General features: G+C 40.9%; 1 long non-coding RNA gene across 1 annotated transcript in view; it reads right to left on the reverse strand.

The window, feature by feature from the left end:
• Positions 1 to 19398, reverse strand: part of LOC133608340 (uncharacterized) — a 107473-nt gene that overhangs the window by 7430 nt on the left and 80645 nt on the right. The window contains exon 2 of the long non-coding RNA XR_009815566.2: positions 3136 to 3248. This is a non-coding gene — a long non-coding RNA (uncharacterized lncRNA). The remainder of the gene's footprint in view (positions 1 to 3135; positions 3249 to 19398) is intronic.

Consider the following 19398-nt stretch of genomic DNA (forward strand, 5'->3'; position numbering starts at 1 on the left):
AAGTTTGGGCCCTCAGAGCCGTTTCATTTTGCCGTATTGAGGCAGCGCTCTATACGCTTTCGGACCCGACCTTACAAGACCTCTTCTATCCAGTTTGAAAACCGCAGCCAAAGAAAAGAAACACAATTTATCGATGACCACAAGGTTTGTAAGTTAATTTTCATTTAGTTGACAGCCCTGCTTTAACCTTTTAGCAGTAGTGACTCCACACTGTACCTGTAGATTTGGTGTCATTATTACAAAACCATGTTCTGAATGATTCAGAGAACTACCAATAAATCTGTTACAAATTAAAACTGTATGAAAAAACTGTAATTACAAGCCAATATTTGTGGAATATGGAGATTAGTATTAGAACTTAAAGGCCTACTGAAACCCACTACTACCGACCACGCAGTCTGATAGTTTATACATCAATGATGAAATCTTAACATTGCAACACATGCCAATACGGCCAGATTAGCTTACTAAAGTGCAATTTAAAATTTCGCGCAAAATATCCTGCTGAAAACGTCTCGGTATGATGACGCCTGCGCGTGACGTCACGGATTGTAAGGACATTTTGGGACAGCATGGTGGCCAGCTATTAAGTCGTCTGTTTTCATCGCAAAATTCCACAGTATTCTGGACATCTGTGTTGGTGAATCTTTTGCAATTTGTTCAATGAACAATGGAGACAGCAAAGAAGAAAGCTGTAGGTGGGAAGCGGTGTATTGCGGCAGGTGTTGTGCCGGATAACGCACCCCCGCCGTAGAATGCACCCCTTGACTGTTGTGCCGGATAACACAGCCGGTGTTTCATTGTTTACATTCCTGGAAGATGACAGTCAAGCTTTACCATTGGCCTGTGGAGAACTGGGACAACAGAGACTCTTACCAGGAGGACTTTGAGTTGGATGCGCAGACGCGGTACCGTGAGTACGCATGCAGCTGCGGCTTCCAAACATTTGATCGCGTGCCCGTACGTGCGTGCCGCTATGTGCATGTCACGTACGTAACTTTGGGGAAATAAATGTGCTGTATGAACTTTGGGAAGGTGAACGGTACTTTGGGCTGTGGGATTGAGTGTGTTGTGCAGGTGTTTGAGTTGTATTGGCGGGTTATATGGATGGGAGGGGGGAGGTGTTTGTTATGCGGGATTAATTTGTGGCATATTAAATATAAGCCTGGTTGTGTTGTGGCTAATAAATATGTCTTGTGTTTATTTACTGTTTTAGTCATTCCCAGCTGAGTATCAGGTCCCACCCGCCTCTCACAGCATCTTCCCTATCTGAATCGCTCCCACTGCCCTCTAGTCCTTCACTCTCACTTTCCTCATCCACAAATATTTCATCCTCGCTCAAATTAATGGGGAAATCATCGCTTTCTCGGTCCGAATCGCTCTCGCTGCTGGTGGCCATGATTGTAACAATGTGCAGATGTGAGGAGCTCCACAACCTGTAACGTCACACGCATATCGTCTGCTACTTCCGGTACAGGCAAGGCTTTTTTATCAGCGACCAAAAGTTGCGAACTTTATCGTCGATGTTTTCTACTAAATCCTTTCAGCAAAAATATGGCAATATCGCGAAATGATCAAGTATGACACATAGAATGGACCTGCTATCCCCGTTTAAATAAGAAAATCGCATTTCAGTAGGCCTTTGAATCAGATTTTTCAAAACACAGTTAATGAACTGCATAGGTCAGAAGCTACTTGATGAATTCCAGTGCCTGGGAATGTTCAAAATGGTTCAATGAAAGGAAAGGGGGTTATATTTTAAGGGGTAAATTGATTATCTAAATCGGAAATATACGCACAACACGAAAAAGCTTTTGTGTTTCGTTATGTGGAGTTACACTATGGGAAAGTTTGAATGCCAATGTCCAATCATATTTCAGTTTAAAAAGAGATACAAAGACATGATTTTCAATATATACAAGAACGAGGAGTATTAACAATCACATTTTATCAATTTATTGTTTGGGTATTTATTTACCTATGTATTTGTTGGTGCTACTGTCACTTAGTACAGTACTTGTGTGTATGTGGCTATATACTGTATGTGTAAACATAAGTGCCGAAAAATGTTTTTTTACATGAGATAAAGATTGTTAAATACTCTTATTATAAATAATCATTTGTTTTTGTTTTTTACTTGTCTTATTTTGTTATTATTTAAGATATAAAATCAGACTAGTAATTGAATCACTGTATAGATGATCATGACAAAAAAGCTAGATAATTCCTTTATGAAATAGGGCTGGGAGTAAAAAAGTTTCACTTCTTCCCACTCCTTTTTGGATATGAAAAACCTTAAAATGATGTATTATTTTCATTTTCACATGTGTTTTCATTGTGAAGTATCTGTTTCTATATCTGTACTTGACTCTCTTGTTATTTATTTATTTTCATTAGATTTATTTTTTGGGGGGTTGGTTTTTTACATGTCCGAAATAAACTACTACGACTACTACATTTAGCTAAAACTTTGCAAAAATAACTTAATACTAACCATTAAAATGTCAGTATAGATTTAATTTGTCATTCAACAATGTTTGCCCTGAATGTTTCTAATTTGGGTCTAGGCTGATAAAGTCAGGTTTAAACAATAAAAGTGATTTGTTTTTTTACAACTATCTTTGTGGGCTTCTTGGGAAATTCACATAGTGAGAAAAAAGCGGCTTTTTTAAATGTATATAATCTGTTTGCTTTTAAACTAAAAAGCCCCTTACATCCATAGGAGGCAGTATATGGTATATCTCCGTTCTTTGGCTGTTTGACCAAAGAGGAGATTATAAGCCTTAATACTTTGGCTTAGCACTGTTCAATTCACCAGATCTCTGGAATCCTCATGTCCTCCTCCGTCTTATTATGAAGTGGCCTAAATGATTTAAACCCTTCCTTCCGCTAATCAAATAATTGCTTGCTGAAGATAACTAGTCTCTATGAATGATTGCTATAAAAGCAGGAGGACTCTACAAAGTTGTTTTTTTCCTCCCCAGTTTATCCTAGTTCTCGAAGTGCGATATTTCCTGATTATAAATGGCGCTAAATAAAGAGGCGATTTGTTTTTTGAGGGATTTCATGCTATGGAATGCAGTGGTGTTTTGTCATTGTTGTGGGTTTAATGAAGCCTGGCTGCGAGTCACTTACTGTTTCGTTGTCCTCATCAGAGAGCACTGGCCTATAGTAACACATGACTTCCCTGTCATTCATCAGCAGTCTCTTCTGATGATGATGATGTCATTGTTCAATTGGCCTAGACTCTAGAGGAAACACAGACGGAAGGTTTTATTTTAACAGTTACAGCTGTCTCAAAGCCAAAGCCTGCAGCAAGGATAATTTAAAAAGACGCTTACTCATCAGTACTGTACATATGTAAAGGCACTATCCAATATAAAAAACGAGTTACAAAACACAGCCGTTGGTCAGAGTCTTAATGCAGAACTACAAAGCCCCAGAAACAATTAATTATTTGTTGATTGTTTACATTTCTGACAAAGACTTAATCACGTCTTGAAGCAAAATGGATTGGACTACTTGGGTAAAGCAAATAGAACTAGATGTTTCAATCCCTTTGGTAAGTAGGAACAATCTTGACGGTAACAGTCGGTGTGGAGTGGTGAAAGGGAGGGTAAGTATGTCATTGGGGTCTTCGGGTGGGCACCCTGTTTCATCGACGTTTCGTTGATTGAAGACCACGACGTCTCCAGAGGGCTCAACGGTGTACCTAGCGTCCCAGGTACACCCCCCTCCATGCCATACCCTCCATATCCTGTCGGACTCTGCATGGCAGGGTCGTCCTTTTCCCTGAGTCAGGCCTAAGCCTGACTGCATACCATTGTCTCTTATTTTACTGCCCAGTTGGGGTCCTTGCGCTTAATCCATAGCCAGTTTCTGGCTTTTTCGGCAGCACTTGACATGGACTTGATAGCCTGTTGGAGGGAGCGTCCCTTCACCCCCATTTTTCTCAACAGACTGATGGTAGATATGGCAATAAATCCCCTGCATCCCAACCTCCACTTGGTTCGTCTCAATGAGTTAGTTGTCTAAAACAGTGAAGGACCGCCAAAAATATCGGTTTCTCAGCTGTGGTCCGTATAGGCTGCAGTTGTACTCAGTTGTAATACACATTTCCACCACTTGTGCTGACAATATCAAACAAACAGAAGAAGTCAGGAGCTAAGGTCATAGATTATGCAAAAATTATGACTAAAGTAGTTAATCTGTATTTTCATTTGCACTTTAATTTATTATTATTTATTTCAATGATGTGTAATTGTAAATGTGTATTTCGTCAGATGTTATAAGTCAGTGGTTCTTAACCTTGTTGGAGGTACCGAACCCCACTAGTTTCATATGCGCATTCACCGAACCCTTCTTTAGTGAAAAATAAAATGTTTTTTTTTCAAATTCAAGACAAAGTTATGTTTTTGGTAACACTTTAGTATGGGGAACATATTCTAAGTAACAAAGCCTTAATTTAGAGTTATTTGTTAGGGTTAGGGTTAGAGGATTAGGGCCAGGGTTAGAGGGTTAGGGTTATAATGAGGCCATGCCGAATAAGGCATTAATTAGTACTTAATAATGACTAGTTAAGAGCCAATATGTTACTAATTTGCATGTTAATAAGCAACTAATTAATGGTGAATATGTTCCCCATACTAAAGTGTTACCATGTTTTTATACTGGTGCACAAAATGAACCGTGCATGAACATCACCTTGTTCAAAGAACAAAACCAACACAGTGCATAAACTCACAACAAATTACACACCTGCAAATCAGTCTGACTTCTGCTGTTGCCGTATCCTTAATACGCCGATAGGGAGAAGTTTTAATTACACGATGAGTCGGGTGTGTCTTGACCTCCGCCGAACCCCTGAGCCCGACTCACCGAACCCCTAGGGTTCGATCGAACCCAGGTTAAGAACCACTGTTATAAGTCCATTCTTTTGCAGTATATTTGATTAGTGTTTATTTTTTGTAATCAGCCTGAAGAAGTTGAGCCCCGAGATCATAAAGGTAAGAACCCCTGGTCTAAATAAGTACAACATGGCAATAAATAAGACCTCGTCCTCTGCACTGATCAACAGTGATTGGATTTCGGGTGTTTTTAGAGCCCCTGCTCTTCCCGCTTCCTAACGGCTCTTCAGTTTTTTGGTTGCCTAAATTACTTTATTAATAATGTAAAATGATGAGTTATACTAATTACTAGTGTAAATAACACAAGCATTATGTCACGATCGGCTTTTGTTGGAGTAGGACCCCAACACAGAGAAGAAATAATACAAATAATAACAAAAGGCACATTCAAAAAGGAGTACTGAAAAACAACTAGCGATGCACAGAAAACATGTGGAGAAACAGAAAACGCGCACAAAAGGTGTGGAGAGGAAACAAGTTACCACAGAGCCGCAGGAACAAGAAGCATGAGTGGAGCTGTCGCAGAGGAGACGAATATGACTGGAAGGGAGAACCATCAGGAATCTACTGGCGCCGAGTGAATGGACCGCAGAGGTTAAAAGGGAACTGCGCTTTAAAAAAAATAAATATATTAAATAAACGTAAATAAAAGTTTGCTTACAGCTGAGCCAATGGGAGCACCACTATTCCACCCTTAAAAGCCAATTAATAACCAATGAAAAAGCGCTAACAATGCTCCATTTACATTTCATGACTCGAATATTAAACAAGTATTAGTGATATTGTTATTATAATAATATATATAATATATAATCTATGTATAGCGGCAATGTGATCACTTCCTGTGTTCCTATGTTTACATAATCGAGTGGTCTGCTGTTTCCTCATTTACCTGCTCCTTAGAAGTTTATTGTAGATCATAAATCAAGCATCTCACCTGAAAAGTAGATAGCGGAAGAATTATTCTGACAAGTTGGTACACTTTGACAGCCATTTAGGACCCATTTAGGACCCGTAACTGGCGAGAACGACACGAAAAGCAGTTGCGTTTTTTAAATTAATGCACCGCGTATGCTTAAAATGATCAAAATAGGTCAATATTAAATGTTGTTATAAATGTGCGCGTTACAACATTACATATATACTTACATCATGTATATAACACCTCAATGGAGATGTTTGGATGTGTTTTTAAGGGCTTCATAGGCAGAACTGAAAGGCTCCCTAAGGCTCCATTGCAAGTGGACTTTTGATTGAATATTTAGAATGTATGTAAAAAAAAAAAAATCCATCCGTCGTCATGTCTTTCCACTTTAAAGGGGAACTACACTTTTTGGGGGGAATTTTGCCTATCATTCACAATCATTATGAGAGACATGACGATGGATGTTATTTTTGTATGCCTTCTAAATATTAAATAAACGCGATCAAAAAGTCCACTTGCAATGGAGCCTATGGGAGCTGCTCAATTCTGCCTATAAAGCCTCCATTAAGGTTTTATAGACATGATGTAAGTTTATATGTAATGTAATGTAGTACTGGACACATGTATAATATAATATAATAATTATGTATTTTGGTCATTTTAAGTATACGCAGCGCATTCATTTAAAAAAACACATCACAACGTTTGATTTTTTTTTTCTTCATCACTGATTATTACTCACTGCAGACTTCATGAGAGCCAACAAACATAATAAAACATCACTTACTGTGCAAGGTCTGCTGTCATTAGGATGCCAAATGCTTGGAGGTTCATATATTCCCATTTAGATGAAGAATGTCTCAAAACCCCCACAAAAACGGGGTGGGAGGAGGGGGGGGACCAAGCATCTTTTCGTGTTGTTCTTGACAGTTTCGGGTCCTAAATGGCTGTCAAAGTGTACCAACTTGACCGACTACATCCTCAGCCATCCACTTTCCAGGTGATAGGCATGATTTATGATCTACAATAAACTTACAAGGAGCAGGGAAGCGAGGAAACAGCAGACACTTGATGATGTACACACATTGCTGCTATAAATAGTTTGTCTGCATTAGCGCTTATAATAACAATACCACTAATACTTGGTTAATATTCAAATCAAAAAATGTAAATGGAGTATTGTTGGCGCTTTTTTAATGGTTATTTATTGGATTTAATTGGCGGAATAGAGGAACTCTCATTGGCTCCGCTGTAAGCGGACTTTTATTTACGTTTATTTACGAGTTAGAATGCATTCAAAAACTCCATCCGTCATCATGTCTTTCAGAATTATTGTGAAGGATAGGCAAAATTCCAAAAAAAAGGGCAGTTCCCCTTTAAGTAGTCAGGAGCAAATGGGTGTGCACAAATGTGGCATCGCCCCGTAACCCTAAAAGCAGGCACTGCAACAAAAAGCAGAAAGGCGGCAACAGAGCTGCCAGATCACCACACATTATCCATTTTAAATTGTATCATTTGTATTATTTAAATGTGACTTAATTTATTAACTGTATTTATCAACTCTACACACCTGTATTCACACTAGAAAGTTGAGAGGTTTACGAGCAACAAACTGGTCAAATGAAGACATCAAAATGACCGTCCTTCTTGTTCTGGAGCTACAGTATGATAGAAACATGGAATTGTAACTTATTATTTCAATCCAACTATGAAATACATCTAATACGGTGAATAGGAAATTGACAGCTGCTTAGTGAGTTTTTATGAGACAAAAAAACAAACCCGTCGAGGAGAAATTATGTTTTTGTGCCTTTTTTTAAAAATCCCAATCCAAGCTGTACTTTTAGCTGGCAAAAAATATAAATATTAATGTACGGTATTTTTCGGACTATAAGGCGCTCTTAATATCCTTTCATTTTCTCAAAAATCGACAGTGTGCCTTATAAGCCGGTGCGCTTAATGTACGGAATAATTCTGGTTGTGCTTACCGACCTCGAAGCAATTTTATTTGGTACATGGTGTAATGATAAGTGGTTGTCACACATGAGATATGTGTGGACTGCAATATGACGCCAGTAAACAACACCAAAACTTTAAATGTTCCATTGAAAATAAAGAACATTACACACAGCATTCAAAAATCTGTCAAAATGTTTTAGTACGACTTTGAAGCCGCACCGCTTGATGGATTGTCGGCCCATTACAGCTACCCTAGTCAGGGATACAAGTATTGCTATGGTGTGTGTATAAGGACTGCAAAATGATACCCATTAGCAGACATCTTATCTGGCGTTTGTTTCACAATATTATGCAAAACTAACTTTTCTTACCTTCTGGCACCTGCTAATATGTATTTGACATCTGCATAAGTCCTGCAAATTTGCGCACGTCCGCCACTATAGTCCGTGACGATGCCGTAGTCGATAAGCTTCTTCTTTTACACTATTTTCTTGTTATGGGGCATTCACCCGCTGCTGTTGCCATTTGTAATATAAAGTTGCGTAAAGTTCTAACTTATATATCGCTATGGAAGCGCTAAAAACTACCGGTGTAGTGGGTTTACATAATTCACCCATGGAACTTTAGTTATTAGAGAGTTCCGGTCGAACGTTTTTTTAACGGGACACATTTCCGGCGTTGTTGTTGCACTAGTGAGCCACGGATGAGGAGATGCTGCTCCGTTATTGATTTAAGTAAAGTCTGAATGTCATTAAAGGAGAACATTATCACCAGACCTATGTAAGCGTCAATATATACCTTGATGTTGCAGAAAAAAGACCATATATTTTTTTAACCGCTTTACGAACTCTAAATGGGTGAATTTTGGCGAATTAAACGCCTTTCTATTATTCGCTCTCGGAGCGATGACGTCACGTTGTGACGTCACATCGGGAAGCAATCCGCCATTTTCTCACTTTCGTCGGTGTGTTGTCGGAGGGTGTAACAACACGAACAGGGACGGATTCAAGTTGCACCAGTGGCCCAAAGATGCGAAAGTGGCAAGAAATTGGACGAAATTTGTTCAAAATACGAGGCTGTGGGGAAAGCCGACGAAATGGTCAGTCGTTTGTTCCGCACACTTTACCGACGAAAGCTATGCTACGACAGAGATGGCAAGAATGTGTGGATATCCTGCGACACTCAAAGCAGATGCTGACATCAACTCCAAAACTGGACATATCAGCTTTCAGGAAAAGAGAGCGGATGAGGGTATGTCTACAGAATATATTAATTGATGAAGACTTTATTCATTACTCGCGGTTTTACGTAAATTATTATACATAAACTGTGTTTACCAATAATTTAGCTTAAAAACTTTTATTTTTTTCAATCAATCGAGTACCGTATTTTCCGCACTATAAGCCGCACCTAAAAACCACAAATTTTCACAAAAGCTGACAGTGCGGCTTATAACCCGGTGCGCCTTATATATGGATTAATATAAATATTTATTTTCATAAAGTTTCGGTCTCGCAACTACGGTAAACAGCCGCCATCTTTTTTCCCCGTAGAAGAGGAAGCACTTCTTCTTCTATGGTAAGCAACCGCCAAGGTAAGCACCCGCCCCCATAGAAGAGGAAGCGCTTCTTCTTCTACTGTAAGCAACCACCCGCCCCCATAGAAGAAGAAGCCCCCGGATATTGCGTTTCATTTCATTTGTGTGTTTACATCTGTAAAGACCACAAAATGGCTCCTACTAAGCGACACGCGTATAACGCAGAATTTAAACTTAAGGCAATATTTAACCAAAGAACTCCAACCGCTCGATATTGGTGTGAACAGGGCATTTAAAGCACGACTGCGAACGGCGTGGGAACAATGGATGACCGAAGGCGAACACACCTTCACTAAGACAGGGAGACAGCGCCGGACGACATACGCCAACATCTGCCGGTGGATCGTAAATGCCTGAGCGGATATTTCGGTCACAACTGTGGTCCGAGCTTTCCGGAAGGCAGGATTCACAGAACTGCGACGAGACGGAGCCGGCCATTTTGGATCCCGTATTCGCCCAACTTTTTAATTCGGACACCGAAGGAGAAGAATTCGAGGGATTTATGAATGAAGAATAACTTCAGAAAGTGAGCGTTATGTTTATTTTGTGTGTTGTGACATTAACGTTCGAGCAACATAAAGTTATTGATGCTTATTGATTGCACATTTGCACATTACCGTACATTTTGGGAGTGAACAGAGTTGCTAGAACGCTGGTTTTTAATATATTATTAAAGTTTGACTGACCTATCTGACTGTTTTTTTGACATTCCCTTTAGCGCAGTTAGATGCGGCTTATAACACGGGGCGGCTTATAGGTGGACAAAGTTTTGAAATATGCCGTTCATTGAAGACACGGCTTATAACCCAGGGCGGCTTATGGTGCGGAAAATACGGTACATTCGGGTAGTCTTGTGTAATGCAGTATTTTGTGTCTATTTAGGTATGGTTAACCTGAGTGCTGAAATCGTGGAAAAATATATGTTTTTAGCATGCCTGAAATGGGCTGTCTGCACTCTCAAAGTGCATGTTGTTGCCAATTGTATTTCATATGCTGTAAACCTAGTTCATAGTTGTTAGTTTCCTTTAATGCCAAACAAACACATACCAATCGTTGGTTAGAAGGCGATCGCCGAATTCGTGCTCGCTTTCTCCCGTGTCGCTGGCTGTCGTGTCGTTTTCGTCGGTTTCGCTTGCATACGGTTCAAACCGATATGGCTCAATAGCTTCAGTTTCTTCTTCAATTTCGTTTTCGCTACCTGCCTCCACACTACAACCATTTGTTTCAATACATGCGTAATCTGTTGAAAATCCGGTTCGCCCTATGGTCCAGAAAATACAGTCGTCATAAACTTCATGTCTACATGTGGGCTGAATCAAAATGAGTTAATTTAAAATACCTACAGTAATCGCAGTCGTTATCATCATTCTGTCCACACAAGTGCTGCTGAACAGTAAGGAGGCCCCACTCGCAAAGGCGTGTTTTTGTGGAGTTTCTAGTTGTTTCCGCTCAAACTTCCCTCACAGCCGTTCCCGTGCTCTGACATGGGAATCGGGATGTTTTTTTGTTTTTTTTTTCATTATTATTATTTTCGAGCTTTCCTCTTCATAGCCGTGCTCATTCCTCCCCATCATTTCACCTGAGAATAAACGGGGTGTCGTGATGTCAAAAAACACGTCGCACAGGTTGGCGATGCGGGATGGCGGTGGCATGGTGTGTAATGAGGGACTGTCGCATGAGCGGTGATGGTAGACGGTGGTGACACGCCAGCGTATGAAATTAATCTAAATCCTATTACCAAACTGTGCCCTGAAGGCGCGCATGGCTGGCGTGTCTGCCACTGTTGGCTGGTAATAAACATTGTAATCAAGCCCACTGTGCTGAATGGCTTAACAAGAATGGTGACAATAAAGAGAGGGCGGGGTTGGGAATGACGCGTGAAAACAACTCAAGTTAAATTCATGAACTACCACACTGGAGGATGAAGATATGATAAAAGTAAGATGTGTTATTTCACTTAGTATAACAACGCCAATCTTTAAAAAACAACCTTGACGGACCCAACTTGACTTAGTACCAAAAAAATACTTTAAGTGTAAGGATGGGGCGAGGGTCACCACTTTGTGAACAAATGTGTGAGCAAATTGTCAAAAAGTTTAACAACATTTCACAACTAGCTATTACAAGGAATTTAGGGATTTCACAATCAACGGTCCGTAATATCATCAAAAAGTTCAGAGAATCTGGAGAAATCACTGCACGTAAGCAGAAAGGCACTTGACCTTCGATCCCTCAGGCGGTACTGCATCAAAAACCGACATCAGTGTGTAAAGGATATCACCACATGGGCTCAGGAACACTTCAGAAAACCACTGTCAGTAACTACAGTTGGTCGCTACATCTGTAAGTGCAAGTTAAAACTCTACTATGCAAAACGAAAGCCATTTATCAACAACACCCAGAAACGCCGCCGGCTTTGCTGGGCCCTAGCTCATCTAAGATAGACTGATGCAAAGTGTAAAAGTGTTCTGGGGTTTGACGAGTCCACATTTCAAATTGTTTTTGGAAACTGTGAATGTCGTGTCCTACGGAACAAAGAGGAAAAGAACCATCCAAATTGTTATAGGCGCAAAGTTCAAAAGCCTTCATCTGTGATGGTATGGGAGTGTATTAGTGCCCAAGGCATGGGTAACTTACACGTCTGTGAAGGCGCCATTAATGCTGAAAGATACATACAGGTTTTGGAGCAACATATGTTGCCATCCAAGCAACGTTAACATGGACGCCCCTGCTTATTTCAGTAAGACAATGCCAAGCCACGTGTTACAACAGTGGCTTCATAGTAAAAGAGTGCGGGTACTAGACTGGCCTGCCTGTAGTCAAGGCCTGTCTCCCATTGAAAACGTGTGGCGCATTATGAAGCCTAAAATACCACAACGGAGACACCGGACTGTTTAACAACTTAAGCTGTACAGCAAGCAAGAATGGGAAATAATTCCACTTGAAAAGCTTTCAGAATTTGTCTCCTCAGTTCCCAAAGGTTTACTGAGTGTTGTTAAAAGGAAAGGCCATGTAACACAGTGGTAAAAAAAAACTTTTTTGTAACGTGTTGCTGCCATTAAATTCTAAGTTAATGATTATTTGCAAAAAATATATATGTTTCTCAGTTCAAACTTTAAATATCTTGTCCTTGCAGTCTATTTAATTGAATATAAGTTGAAAAGGATTTGTAAATCATTGTATTCAGTTTTTATTTACGAATTACACAACTTGCCAACTTCACTGGTTTTGGGTTTTGTATTTTCAGAGAAAAAAAAGCAGCACAGCATCAGTAGCAACTATAGGCAGCAAAACATTTTGGCCTCCCTGGCTGGATCTGTTACTTGGTTGAGGAACTCGTGATTGTTAGGTCACTGGCCCATAACCAGCCCTAAATCTAGACAGACCTACCAAGCCTTCTCTAAAACATCTTGTTTTGACATAGAAAAAATATTCCTGGAAGTTTAAAGAGACTAGGAGGACGACTACAATCGTTTTAGCGAAAAGAACACCCCTGGAGACAAGGTAAATCGCATTCTCGGGCTACAAAGTCCTCAACAGGGATGCCATTTGTTAGCAAAAGAAAATGATAGCTTTCAAACTTTGGAAGACCAACCAATTGCTGAAATAATATGCGTGCACAGTAAAGGGTAAACCTTTAACAAGATTGAAAAATGAAGCAAGATCATCCATGCTTTGTGGCAATGCAGAGCATGCAAGTACAGCAGGGTACTACAAAGAAAGGTGTTTCTCACAAAAATGGTTTCTTCAAAGGAAATATCATACCCCATTAACAAAGTAGGTTGTGAAACTTAAAACAGTCACCTTCCTTAGATGGACATAGGGATGAATACATTATTTGAAAGTAAATACTAGCTATGGGCTGTGGAACTTACTTTTAACAGTTTATATTTATATTCACTAAAAGACAATAATTATTGGATGATTAGCTTAAAACCAGCTTTTTCAAACATCTGAACACCTTAATTAGATCAAGTACTTTTAAAAGAGCTGAATAATACCTGCATTATGCGTGTGGAAACAAGTTCCCTCTGCATGTATACCGTATTTTCTGGACCATAGGGCGCACCGGATTATAAAGCACACTGCCGGTGAGCGGGTCTAGTCAGGTCTATTTTCATACAAAAGGCGCACCGGATTATAGGGTGCATTAAAGGGGTTGTATTATTGATTGATTGATTTATTTTCTAAAATGAAAACACTTCCCTGTGGTCTACATAACATGTAACGGTGGTTCTTTGGTCAAAATGTTGCATAGATCATGTTTTACAGATCATCTTCAAGCCGCTTTCTGACAGTCGCTTCAGGATGCGACATTTTGTGGGCGGTCTTATTTACGTGGCTCACCTTCGGCAGCGTCTTTTCTCCGTCATCTTTGTTGTAGCGGTGTAGCGTGCAAGGACGGGAGTGGAAGAAGTATCAAGAGATGGAGCTAACTGTTTTAATGAAATTCAGACTTTACTTAAATCAATAACGGAGCAGCATCTCCTCATTCGTGGCTCACTAGTGCAATAACAACGCCGGAAATATGTCCCATGAAAAACCGTCTGACCAAAACTCTCTAATAACTAAAGTTCCTTGGGTGAATAATGTACACTCACTACACCGGTATGTTTTAGCGATTTCATAGAACAAAATACAATAGAATATATCTTTATTGTCATTGTAATTTTACAACGAAATTGTAAGCAAAACTAATTTAGTGCAAATTCATAATAACACATAAAAACATAAGAACATACATAAATAGATAAAAATTCATAAAATACATAAAAATAGCAAGCACACAGCTCACATGCACAGTCATTCTTGTCGTCTTGTGTTCAGCGACACTATTGCTCTCAGGTAAAAAGTGTTCTTAAATCTGTTTGTCCGGCATTTTATTGTCCTGTATCTCCCCCCGAGGGCAGCAGTTCAAAAACTTTATGTCCAGGGTGAAATGGGTTCCTTATGATGTTTTGGGCCTTTTTGAGGCACCTGGCACTGTACAGTTCATCTAGGGAGGGGAGAGAGCAGCCAGTGATCTTCATGGCAGTTTTTATGACCCTCTGAAGTGTGTTTCTCTCTGCCGCCGTGCAGCTGGCATACCATACACACATGCAGTATGTCAGCACACTCTCTATTGAGCAGCGATAGAAGGACACAAGCAGTTTTTGTGACAGGTGGTTCTTTTTGAGGAGTCTCAGAAAGTAAAGTCTCTGCTGTGCCTTTTTGATGGTCACTGAGGTGTTCGTACTCCACAACAGGTCTTCCTCGATCTGGATCCCCAGGAACCTGAAGTTAGAGACCCTTTCCACATAGTCCCCATTGATGTACAGTGGTTGGATGTTTATCGTTTTTTTCTTCTGGAAATCCATGATCAGCTCCTTCGATTTGGTGGTGTTAAGGACCAGGTTGTTTTCCCTGCACCACCCAGTCAGCCGCTCCACTTAATTTCTGTAGGCAGACTCATCCCTCCCAGAAATGAGTCCCACTACTGTGGTGTTGTCTGCTAATTTAATAGTGATATTGCTGGCATGAGCAGGGGTGTAGTCATGAATGTATAGGGTGTAGAGTAGGGGGCTTAGCATGCAGCCCTGGGGGGAGCCGGTGCTGATGCTGATGGATGCTGAGAGGTGGTAGCCTACTCTCACCCTCTGAGAGCGATTTGTCAGGAAATTCAGGATCCAGTGGCAGATGGAGGAAGACAGTCCCAGCCCCGTCAGTTTGGGCACCAGTCTGTGGGGGAGGATGGTATTGAACGCAGAGCTAAAATCAACAAAGAGTAGCCTTGCATAGCTCCCCTGCTGCTTTAGGTGGCTCAGAGCAGTGTGGAGGGCTGTTGCGATAGCATCCTATGTAGATCTGTTGGCCCTGTACGCAAATTGGTGAGAGTCTAATGCAGGTGGCAGATTTTAGGTGATGTGCCCCCGAACCAGAGTTTCAAAGCATTTCATAATGATTGGTGTAAGTGCCACTGAACGGTAATCATTCAGGCAGTTTACTGCAGTTTTTTTTGGTAATGGGACATTAACAGAGTCCTTTAGACAGGGTGGGACGATGTACTGGGACAAGGACTGGTTGAAAATCCTGGTAAAGACAACAGCCAGCTGGTCTGCACAGGTCTTCAGTACAAGTCCAGGTACGCCATCCGGTCCAGTAGCTATCTTCGGGTTCACCCTACATAGTGTGCGCTGCACCTCATGTTCCTCCAACATGAGGACGTTGTCACGGGTTGAGGGTTGTGATGTGACTGCATGTGGTTGCTCCACCTCGAAGCGAGCGAAGAAGATGTTCAGTTCCTCCGTCAGCGAGGCATCTCCGTCAGCCACAGTGAGGTTGTTGGATTTGTAGCCGGTGATGTGCTGCACCCCCTGCCATATCCTGCCTTGTGTTGTTGCTGCTGAGGTGTCCTTCTATTTTCTTCTGACATGCTGTCTTGGCCTCTATGATGCCTCTCCTCAGGCTGGCTCTGGCAGCACTGTACTGTGCCCCATCACCATACCTGATGGCCTTGTTCCTCTCCTTCAGCAGGGTCCTGACCTCACCAGTCATCCTGGGCTTTTGGTTTGGATAGACCCGGATGCGATTCTCGGTCACAGTGTTGGGTTAGTTACTGAAAACCAGTAACTAGTTACAGTTACTAGTTACTTTATTTCAAAAGTAACTCAGTTACTAACTCAGTTACTTACACCGAAAAGTAATGCGTTACTGTGAAAAGTAACTATTTAGTTACTTCTTTTTTTCTTCTTTTTTTTTAAAGCTCCCATTAATGCCCTTTTTGCCTTCATTTCAGTACTGTTATTGCACTGGAGAATAATACAATCTGTTGATCAACTTGACATACATTTTTATTTTCCTTTTAACATAATTAATGAAAAACAGTGCAACATAAAAAGGCATTCCTCCTTTCTTTAAACTTGGACCAATGACCATGAATAAAAAACAAGTTAAAGTGCAACATAAGAAGGCTCATCATCTTCCTTGAAACATTAAGCCTGACATCTGGAGTGATGCTGCTGTCTTCCACACTTGGAGCCATGGATTGTAGAATACTTGTTTTCAGTGGCAGGATCATTGACACAGATGGTGACGTTTCAGTGCTCAGTAGAGATGGAACACTTTTGGAGGAGCTCACCTGCCACTCTCACATCATCATCAGACAAGGTGACATTTGTCTTCAAGGTGTTTTAGGTCAATGCAGAGTATATAGCTGCCTGCTGCTCCAACATATCATAAGTGGAGTTCCACCTCGTTGGGACATCATGTATGAGCAGGCAGCTTTAGCATTTCTTGCTTTGTCTTGAGCACATGAGCAGCTGTTGTGCTTGGGTGGAAGTAAGAAACCTTCCTGATCCTCCCAAAGAGGCGCTCCATCCTATTGACTGAGATTCCCTTCTGTGATGCCAAATTCACTACATGTGCAAAGCACCTATCTGTGGTCCCAGTCCTGCCTCATTCTCTGTAATTATTTGATTTTTGGCATTATCACGTGTGACTGGGATATCTTTATCTTCCATTCCTCCACTGCTTGTGTCAGTACCTGCGCAAGGTGACTCTCGTAGAGGGGGCGTGTCTTCTCATCTCCCAGTCTGCTGTGATGAAGTGAGCGCTTATAGTTCTGCTGGACGTCCACCCGTCTGTCATGAGCGCAACAGATGATGCTCGGGATAGTTCATCCACAACTTTTTTCTTCTCCTGCTCATAAAGATCTGGCACAATCTTATTGCTGAAGTGGGTGCGCGACGGGATGTCGTAACGTGGTTCAAGCACGTTCAGCATGTGTTTAAAACCCTCGTTTTGCACAACCGAGTCTGCACTTATAAACACACCGATTCAATGGCGGGGGCGTTCAAGCTCCTCCGTTACTCCGCTCGCCATGACCACGCTGTGTGTGGACTGAATGTGCCAACAACTTTTTTTTTTGTTTCATATATCAAACCGCGTGTGTGCGTCATCCCTCCCCACACCCACACACACACACATAGACCGCGCCTCTTTTCTTCTCTCCGGCTTGTGACAGAGGAAGATTCAGAAGAACGACACCGCAGCGCTTCTGTTTCTAGCCGATACTACATCAAAAGTAACGTAAAATAACGCAGTAACGCATCATGTAGTAACGGTAACTAAATTACTGAATAAAAAAAAATAACGCGTTAGATTACTAGTTACCGCCGAAACTAACGGCGTTACAGTAACACTGCTCGGTCATAGCAATATCCGTGCAGAACTTGATATAGCTCAGCACAGATAAAATGTAGTCCTCCAGGTCCTGCTGTTCAAAGATGTCCCAGTTTCATGGCGAGTTTACTGACATATATAAGTAAGAACTTTACACTACTTTATATTAGAAATGGTAACAGCGGAGGATGAATGTCCCATAACAAGAAGATGGAGAAAAAGAAGAAGCTTATCGACTACGGTGTCGGCACGGACTACAAAGGCGGACGCCCGTAAATTGTCAGGACTTATGCAGATCCCAAAAACAGATCAGCAGGTACCAGAAGATAAGAAAAGTTGATTTTTCTTAATATTGCTAAACAAAACGCCAGATAATATGTTTTACCTTATACACACACCATAATACTCGTATGTTGAAGCACAGTACAATTCATCAAGCGGTGCGGCTTCATAGCTTACCAAAGTCGTACTAAAACATTTACTAAAACATTTTGATAGATTTTTTTAGCGCCATGTGTAATGTTCTATATTTTCAATGGAACATATAAAACATTGGTGTTGTTTTCCTGAGTCAAATTACAGTCTATACATATCTCTTATGTGTGACTGCCATCTACTGGTCACACATATCATTTCACCATGTAACAAATAAAATAGTTTTGAGGTCGGTAAGCACAACCAAAATTATTCTGTACATTAGGCGCACCGGGTTATAAGGCGCACTGTCGAGATTTGAGGGAAAAAAAGGATTTTAAGTGCACCTTATAGTCCGAAAAATACGGTACTCTTTGATCGCGCTATCATCCAAGCGAACTTTCCATACATGTGCAAGTCTTCGTGGAGGATTGGTAGATTGTTTGATTTCTAATTTGTTTTGTGAAATGGAAATGAAAACCTGATTGAATATATATTAGACATGACTTCAAATACAATCACACAATGAGCATTCATTCGTATGCATGGAAATGTAATAGTTGAGCTATTTTGATGTAGTGTTGTGTGATGTCCTAATGAATTGTCAGTGCGTTAGTAGTAGACAACGCTCCACTCACTTCCATTTTGCAGGGGCAGGTTGCAAGAGATGCACTGCTGAGCACAAGGACAACAACACCACAAGTGAGATTTCTTTGAGGATGATACAAGATTTTGTTGTGGCTGTCCCAGTGCTCAGTGGTGTATCTCTCTGCTCCTTCAAGTGCTCTGGGCACTGTCTATTGCAGGTAATACACTGGCTAGGCATATCTACTTTAAACAAGCCCACCTCTTAATAATCATGTCCATATTCTAATGTATAAAACCTTTACTGTATTTATGAATGCAAAAATTTCAGTATGTTTGATGAAAAAGACTGGATGTACATACCAATGAAAATATTTTGATCACATAAGAGATATTGTCTCAACACCGGCTTACCAGTTTCAGCCGCTTGTGGACATCTCTTTAGCTGGGCTGTACTGTTCACAGCAAAGCCAGGAAGGGGGAACTCTACTAACATTGAAAACCAAATGCTGCTCAAACTTAACAGCATGGACAGAGAGTAATGCTCTAAAGATGGACACATAACAAAAGGAACTTTTAACCCAAATATACATGGGCAATTTGAGTTAATAGAAGCAGTTGCTATTGGGTTTATTTGACATATTTGTTTATGTTCCGTTAGGATCTGCGGCTGTCTTGGTTGACAAGACATTGCAGCATTGCGTGGACATGGGGGGCGGTGCATCTGGACTGGCAGACCAGGGTGGTGGTTCCCCTTTTAAGAAGTGGGTGCAGAGGGTGTGTTCCAACTATCGTGGGATTATACTCTCCAGCCTTCCTGGTAAGGTCTATTCAGGGGTACTGGAAAGGAG

The sequence above is a fragment of the Nerophis lumbriciformis genome, linkage group LG06 (genome assembly GCF_033978685.3).
Source record: "Nerophis lumbriciformis linkage group LG06, RoL_Nlum_v2.1, whole genome shotgun sequence".
NCBI classification, from domain to species: Eukaryota; Metazoa; Chordata; class Actinopteri; order Syngnathiformes; family Syngnathidae; genus Nerophis; species Nerophis lumbriciformis.